Source organism: Marmota marmota, unplaced genomic scaffold (assembly GCF_001458135.2).
Source record: "Marmota marmota marmota unplaced genomic scaffold, marMar, whole genome shotgun sequence".
NCBI classification, from domain to species: Eukaryota; Metazoa; Chordata; class Mammalia; order Rodentia; family Sciuridae; genus Marmota; species Marmota marmota.
Window position 1 is genome coordinate 22863319 of NW_025999932.1, and position 8996 is coordinate 22872314.

Consider the following 8996-nt stretch of genomic DNA (forward strand, 5'->3'; position numbering starts at 1 on the left):
GACCCCGCCCACTGCTGGGCGCCCGCCTCCCAGGCCTGGGTGCGCGAGCGGCGGAACTCTGGCCCGGCCCCACCCCTTTGCGTGTCGGGGGCGGTGCCGAGGATGGGCATTGGCTCACTCCCGCCCGCTGCGCGGTCCTAGAGTCTCCGCTCCCGCAGAGCTCTGGCTGCTGGAGGGGTTTTTGGGGTAGGCGCGTTGTGCTGCTGAGTACCGGTCGCTGCGACTAGGGGAAACCCTGGAAAGGACTGACTTGCAGCACCCTGCCATGAGCTAGGAGACCCTGCTCCCGAAACAAAGAACAGAGACCATGACCTGGATAATTCTGGGTGGGATGAGGGGAAATGTCCCAAACACTTGGTTTCTTTCCTTTTACATAATTTGGGTGAACCATCTGAGTTAGATCCCCCAAACTTAGAAAAAGAGTAATCGAATGAAAAGGAAGAGCCAAACAATAATGTATGTATGTTTACATTTTCGAAGTAGAAAAGTAATGGGATTGGGGGGGGGGGGTATGAATCCTGCATTCCTGCCTGCCTGCTGGTCATAAATTTAAAATAGCTGCAAAGTAAGAAAAAATCTTAACCAGCGCTGATAAGGATGTTACTAGAGATGAGAAGCTCCTCAAGTGAGAAAAACGTCCTATGAGAAATACCTAAGCAATGTTTGCTAGTAGATGCAGTTTGTTTTCTCTTTTACAAAATTCATCATTGCACCTTGTTTTTCATGTCTAGCAGCTCATCCTTTTTTTCTATTTGCAAAATAGTAGAGTAACTTCATAAGCCACTATATTAGAAACATGTTTTTGACTAATGAACCAGTGGTGGAGTGCTTTCCTGGGTCCCCCCCTCCTCCCCCGCAACGCTTTTTTGTGGTCATTGTTGATGGACCTTTATTTGTTCATATGTGGTGCTGAGAATTAGCCTAGTGCCTCACACATGCAACACAAGCGCTTTACCACTGAGGTACAGTCCCAGCCGTGGATTCCCCCATTTATATGGATTTGAGGGTCTAATTCAGACAAAGCTCCAAAACCAGGTATGCCTCACCTCATAGGTTCAAAGCATTCAAAAAAACAAAATATTCAAACAAAATTTGGATGACAAATAGATTTCTCATACATGAATGCTGTTTCCATAGTGATTCCATTATAATCTTGGCTGAGGAAAAAATACAGATTAAATATAGTGAAGTCACATGATGCTGCCTGGTCCTCCAGGTTCCTCCCCCCATAGAAGCCTGGAAGCCTGGGACCCTCCTCCTTTACCACTGAAACCAAGCCAGTAAGCTAGTACTCTAGTTTTCACCACTGTACTTTCAGGTCAATAGAGTGCTTGCTCCTTGTTTTCTTCTCTAGATTCACAAGCTTTACCCAACTAGAGTCTTTCTCATTCTTGTCTTCCTCCTGTTTGGACAAGGACTTCTACATCTAAGATTTCTATAGCCTACCTGGACTTGGTCCCAGTGTTTCTATGCTCTTCACTGACTCCTTTAGGATTTACATCAGGCTTTATCTACAAAATATACTCAAGTAGATATTTCTTTGTCTCTATTTCCTCATCTGGAAAAGAAGGGTAACAATTGTGTTAGAGGATAAATCATGGAGACATGTTTAGAATAGTGCCTGACACTAGTGCAAAGTGCACAGCTTTGAATGGGCAAAGTCCACATTTTAAAAGTCAGGGAGGGCAAATACACTCTTCACATTGCCAGTTTGCTCCTTCAGAGCCCCTGCCATTTGCCAGGTTCCTAATCAGTCTCTTAGATACATAAATGTAACCCAAAAGATGACCTTAGATCTATCATTTCATGCTCATGTTATATGCAAAGGAGTATGACGTTCATCATTGCACTGCCCAAGAATACAGGGCCAGGATCCATACCCAGATACTCCAACTGTATAACTCATAGGCTCTTCCCTTCTCTACCCTGCCTCTTGAGAATTGAATGAATCAACCTTCTTTATTGCACTAATATCATCTAGCCATCCAGCAAATGTCAATCAAAACAGCAGTACTTTTTTGAATTGGTTTAAATCAATTTAGTAACATTTTATTGTATTTCATTTTATTTTTGGCAGGTGGGGGTCATGCTGGAGATTGAACTCATAGAAGCTCTACCAATGAGCTACATTCCAGTTCTTTTTATTTTTTATTTTGAGACATGTTCTTACGAAGTTGCTAAGGGTCTCACTTAAGCGCTGAGACTAGCCTGGAACTTGCAATTTTCATACCTCAGCCACCTGGGTCACTAGGATGGTGGATACCACCATGCCAGGCTAGTTACTTACTTTTTAAGGCTAGCTTAGTTCAGACAAGTAAAGTCAAGTCATCTGCACAAGAGATATATGCCTGACACAGGCTAGACAGGATGGCATATAGCCAATAAGCCCCAAATTTTGTCATTATTTAAACACAGATTTAAAAGAACAGAGCTGGGCCGGACATAGTAGCACAAACCTGTAATTCCAGCACCTTGGAAATTGAGGAGCAGGATCACACATTCGAGGACAGCCCGGCTGGCTGGGCAAAATAAGCGGAGGGTGACGAATAACTTGTGTACGTTGATACAGCAGGAGTGGGAACCATTTATTGCAGGACAGGAGCAGTATTTATACATTCCACACAGCTTATCTAATTAGCATAAACTAGATACATCAGTCAACCAATCAGGAATCTCTACACCTAATGGCTCGGTTTTGTTACTTCTCAAACCACTCCCTCTGACATTTTGCCAGGCACCATCCAGACTTGTTTACGAACTTTAACATTCCCCTGGCAAAATGCCAGGTGTTATTTTGACTTGTTTACAGACTCTAACACTGGGCAATCTGGTCTTGAGACTGTCCCAAAACAAAAATAACAAAAAACATAGGACATAACTCAGTGGTATAGCACCCCTGGATTCAACCCCCCAGTATTACAAAAATAAATAAATAAAAAGAAACAAAGAAAAGAAATAAAATATGAAAAAGAGAAGAAAAGGGCAGGGGTGTGTACTGAGGTATAGTTCAGCCTTAAAGCACATGCTTAGCATGTATAAGGTCCAGAATTCAATCCCCCCCAGTGCAAAAAAAAAACAAAAACAAAAACACCAGAGTTTCATAGTTCACCTAAAGGAAGGTCAAGGACCCTCTTTTATACTGTATTTAACACTAAAACTAAAATGTGGTTTAAAAATACCTACTGATCATCTACTGATGAATAGAGAAATCTGTGCCCTCAGGAAGGACACCATCCACTCCACTCGGACAGATTATTTTTATGGACAGTGAACTAAGAGCCATTTTATCTACCTTCAGACCTGTCCCTCAGTTTTTATAATATCCCAGCAACTTGAGAGGCTGAGATAGGATGATTGCAAGTTCAAGGCCAGCCTCAGCAATTTAGTAAGGTCCTAAGCAACTTGGTGAGACGCTGTCTCAAAATAAAAAATAAAAAGAGCTGAAGATAACTGGTAGAGTATCCTTCAGTTCAATTCCCAGTAGCACAAAAAAGAGAAAATGAATGGAGAAAAAGAAGAACCAAGTACTGTCAGCTCTGAAAGAGGGGAAAACTATCTCTGCCTGCAAGACCAACTGGATGAGGACAGCTTCATAATCTGAAAGAACAGGATGAACGGTGGAGAGGGGGATCTTGTGATTTCCCAGAAGAAAGAAAGCTGCCTGCCAGAACCCAGATTGGAAGGAGTGTAGGATGTCTATGGCAGTATCACAGGGTGTCTTTCATGAAGTGTATGGACCTAAGTGTGGAAAATCAAGAGGACAATCTGATCCACAGCCACACAAGCAAAGATTATGGTCTCTGGGTCTCCACTGTCATATCCACCAGTAATAAGTGGAGGAATTTGCCTATCTTCAAACTCTTTCCTTGTATTTTGTTTTTTATAACAATCAGGAGTCCTAGTCTTGCAATTTGCTGAGATTAAACATTGCAGAGAATTTCAAAAAGATGTCAAAACAATAGGTCTATCACTGTGGAGATAACCTTGTTTCTCATGAGCATAAATATAAACTAGAATATTCTCTCTGTTATTTACCTCCTCACTAAGCAAAGTCTGCCTAAAGGAGACCAAAAAGATACTGATAAAGATAATGCAGTCATTTCAACTATCTAGAATAGGTTCAAAAGTGGCTGAATTTGCTAGATATGATGGTACACTAGCTCAAGACTAGTGATCTCAAAAAGGGTTGGGATGTAGCTCAGTGGCAGAGCACTGCTGGGTTCAAGCTCCAATACCACAAAAGTGGCTGACCTTAGATTTGACCTTTTCAAATGCTTTCATTAGGCACTCTGAAAAAAAAATTAGGCACTGTTACAAGAGGGGAAGAGAGAGAAAGCCAAAACAGGTTGATAATCTTGACCACAAACTCAATTCTTGGGGGCCTCAATCATTCAGCAATGTAAATTAGAATTATATTTATTTAGTCTAATAGCAGCTGAGTGTCTCTGATACATGAAGGCTTTGTGGCAGACCCTTAAGGAACAAGAGTCCTACCTTCAAAACTTTGTCAATTAGTTGAAAAGAGATGATGAGTACACAACTTGGAAGGGTCCTGTGACACCTTGGGGGTTTCCTGAGAGAGTCAAACTATTTAGTCAGTTGAGAGAAATTCAATTAGACGAGAGTCAGTTGTGTGATTTACAGTCATAATGCTGTGTGATGACTTATGAAAGGGTTCAGAGAAGATAGTAATTTTTTTCTAAAATTTTAGATCATCAAAAATACTACCACATCCTAGAGCATCTTACCCACCATAACCACCACCCCTTCCTCCTTTTTTCCGTTTTACTAGTGCTGGGCATGGAACCCAGGGCCTGCACATACTAGGTAAGTATTCTGCCACTGAGAACACTCCCAGCCCTCCCCCTCCTCTCTCTCCCTCCACCTCTACTGCATACCCCTCTCCTCTCATCTACTATTCTTCAAATATCAGCAAGATGAGGGCACTTCTGAGCCTTTATACTGGATGTTCCTTCTTCCTGGAACACTCTCCAACTAGCCTGGTAGACATCCAACCTGGCCTGTTTGCCTGGTCCCCTTCCTAGGTGTAACCTCATGAGAACTGGGAGCTTGTCTTTTTGTTTACACAGCTCTGTGCCTGAAGTCTGGGAAAGAATACCAAATGCTCAATAAACACTTGTTACTGAATGAGGTCGAAATTGATAAACACCTACGCTGTAAGTATGTCCAACTACAGAGCAAATAAAATTTTTTTCTATATGCTTCAGCAGAGTTGAACCTTATGTTTGGCGTTCGTGTTGTAGATTTTACCGGCATTTCACATTGAGATTTCATGTCAGTACTCACAAGGCCTCCTGGCCACTTGACCTTCATCTGCCTACCTAGGGCAACTCATGAGGAGCACTGTATTACCTTGGGGTTTCCTAAAATGTTCAAGCTCCATTCTCAGTTGTGAGAAATAGTCATGGCTCGCTTTTTTTTTTTCTTTCAAAATACTCTATTGAAATAGAAAAGCATAGGGATACCAAACAAAAACAAAACTTCCAAAATATAGTTAGCAGACAGAAAACACTTTCAGATATACGAGACGTTCCAAATGCTGATTTCCTGGAATCAAGCTTGTAGGAGTGGGTAAACTAGGAGACAAGATGCAAAGAAGAGTTTTTACTAGATTTTTTTTTATACTTTTTGAATGTTGAACCATACATGTGAATGTATAACTCTTTTAAAGATTAGGTAAATGGAATGTTTTTAAAAATTAAAAACCATATTTGGATGACAAAATTTTAAAATTACTACTGGAAGCTTTTTGAATATAATTTTTTTCTTTTTGAATATATCTTATCTATGTGAACCTAGTTTATATCTGATTTCCCTCTGCCTAAGTTGAACGTGAACTTGTACAGGAGTATTCCTTCTTTAGGACTCTTAGTGCTCTAATCTTCTGCCCTCGTTGGCTCTGACTCTCCTAGTAAAGAAAGACTGCAGTCTCTTTATACATGAATCAAGAGCAAGCATTGATTTGCCTCCTTTAAAAGGGTTATCATGGGTTATTTTTTCTTATGCTGCCAAAAGGAAGTAGTCATGGGGGAAGTGAAAGGTGGGAAGAAAGGAAGTGCACCCAGAAATTTCTCTTTATCCTCATGCTTTTAGTGCTTCATCCTCAAGATCCAATCAGAAAAGAGATTCAATGATCGCTAGTCCATCAGAAGATCGTATGATCACATGCCCACCACCTGAACACAGAGCAGCCCTGTGTCTGCCTTTTTCTCAACAGAGGAAGAGCACTTGTCCTATAAACACTTCTCATCTTAACCTTTTCTTGATTATGTTTTTTTTTTGTTTGTTTGTTTGTTTGTTTTTTTAGGGGAATTTGCTTTAGTCTTTCCCAATTTTCTCTGAAATTACTTAAAAAAAAAAAAAAACTTCAGTTACACACAGGAGCAGTTATATCTGCTTTCTGGCACAAACTTTGTGGAAACACAAATGATAGATTATACCAGGTTTTTTGTTTGTTGTTTGTTTGTTTGTTTTTAATAGAACTTTCAGGTAGAATCTCCACAGCTCAATTCCAGGGCTGCTTCTCCAACTCACCTGCTGCAGACTGAGACACATGTACACATAGCCACTCCTCTTTGCAATATTCAAGATAACATGTAAGATAATAGGTATAATTTTACACCTGAAATTTGGAGGGTTATGAGTTTTACTGTTAATGATGATTATCTCTGGAGTGTAGAATATAGAGGTTAGGTTTTCCCTTTCTTTTTTGTTTTTCATTTTTGTTTAAAATTTCATATTGAAAATGTATTACTTTTATAATAAAAATAAAGCATTTAAAAGTTAAAACCTATATTAGCTTTCCATCATCACAACAAAATTCCCGAGATAATCAACTTATAAGGGGGAAAGATTCACTTTAGCTCACAGATTCAGAGGTTTCAGATTACTTGGCCCTTTTGCTTTGGCCCTGTGGCAGCATGGGGTGGAGAAGGTCTGTTCACCTCACGTTTGTCAGGGTTCCTCAAGGGAAGAGGTAAGTACTGAACTCTGACCCCAGACCCTCCATTCTTCCCCAAGTAAAAATATTGCCTAGTAAAAACAAATCTCAAATTCTCACAAACCTGTTTCCTGAGTGCCCAAACTGACATGCTCTGTCAATAATTAAGTCACTTCTCAGTGTAACCTATATAAGCACAGACTCCTCCTTTGGCCAATGGCTCATTTTCCACCAGGAAAGTGGGTCCATCAGAGGCATGACTCCACTGCTGAATAAAGGCTGTGCTAATTCATGATGTTTGCACCCGGTTCACTCATTTGGTGCTAACATCTACGAACAACTTTGTAAAATGGTGAAACATGATCTAAATTGAGTCTCCTTGGGGTCTATTCTCGGCTCTCCCATTTATCATCACAGTGCCCTACTTAAAGACTTACCAACATATAATATGTAAAAAGTGTAATAGGACTCATCAGTGAAAACTCCTTCATAAATAATTTTGCTGATGCTGTGTACCCATGGCACAGAGAGAGGCCAGGTCAGAGTGGGCCTCACAGAAATGTCAAGGGGTCCAGAGTCAGATTCTCAGTCATCAGACCTGAAGCTCAATTTTTCTTTTATCAAAAAAGCACATTTGTTACAAGGGAGACAGACTTAACTCTAATGAAAACTCACAAAGATCTACTCTGATGGCTATAGAATAACAACAGAAATAATAATAAAAATAATAATAATAATAATAATAAAAATAATTTAAAAAAAAACAGTTGTGAGGATAAAAGAAATGGAAATCCTTGTACATTGCTGGTGAAATGCAAAATGATGCACAATGGAAAACAGTATGATGATCCCCAAAATGTTAAATATAAAATTACCCAAATGCTCCAGCAATTCCATTTTGAGGGTATATTAAAAAAAAATTAAATGCAGAAAATTGAAGAGATATTTGTATAGCCATAGTTGAAACAGCAATCTTCACAATAGTCAAAAGGTAGAAGCAACCCAAGTGTCTAGGGATGGATAACTGGATAAACAAAATGTGTTCTACCCATTAAGTACTTAAAAGAAATAACATTCTGGCACATGCCATGATAAATGAACCTGGAGAACATTATACTAAGTAAATTAAGACAGACACAGAAGGACTAATATTGTTTGATTGCACTTATACAAAAGAGCTAAAATAATCAAATTTAGGGTTGGGGTTGTGGCTTAGTGGTAGACCATTTGCCTAGCATGTGTGAGGCATTGGATTCAATCCTCAGCACCACATAATAAATAAATAAATAAATAAATAAATAAATAAATAAATAAATGTTATTAAGCAATTTTTTAAAATAATCAAATTTATAAAGATGGAAAGTAGAATCCAGGTTACCAGAAGCTGAAGGGAGCATAGAATGGGAAGTTCGTGTTTAGTCGGTACAGAATTTCTGTTGGGGATAATGGAGACTTCAGGGTGTAGATACTGGTTATGTTGCACAACATGGAGGATACATTTTAAACCACTGACTTTGTACATTGACAAGTAGATAAAATGATAAGTATTATGAAATTCTATTATAAAAAATAATAAAATCTCAAAAAACTCACAAGGGACTTGTAGACCAAATAGAATGCTAATTTATTAATTTATACTGTGTTTTATTCCTCCTCTGGGTACCCAGAACACCAATTACTTCCAGTACTTGGACTTGCTAATAGACCCACTTCTTCTATCACCTCAGTCTACTTCTCCCTTCTAGGAGCCACGTCTTTCTGATCCTTCCATGTATCTGTCCCTAACCCCTGCTTCATTCTGAATCATGGCTCTGTAGGTGCAGAAGATGTAAATACATGAGCTGTGTTTGTAAATCAACATAAAACCAGTCTTCAGATACCTGCTTCCCTGCCCATCTGCTTCCATATTTCTTGCTCCTGGACCTTCCTGCTCCCTGACAGACACCTTGACTCCTTCTTTTCCCTCAGGACTGACCCCTTCGATTAAGTGACTCAGTTTTTGAATTGACCACTTCCTTTCTGAAAGCTTCCTGCA

The 8996-nt window shown here is 39.6% G+C and overlaps 1 long non-coding RNA gene across 1 annotated transcript in view; it reads left to right on the forward strand.

The window, feature by feature from the left end:
- Nucleotides 1-8717, forward strand: part of LOC125616092 — a 25395-nt gene extending 16678 nt beyond the window's left edge. Inside the window, exon 3 of the long non-coding RNA XR_007346716.1 lies at nt 8707-8717. This is a non-coding gene — a long non-coding RNA (uncharacterized LOC125616092). The remainder of the gene's footprint in view (nt 1-8706) is intronic.
- Nucleotides 8718-8996: the final 279 nt, after the last annotated feature.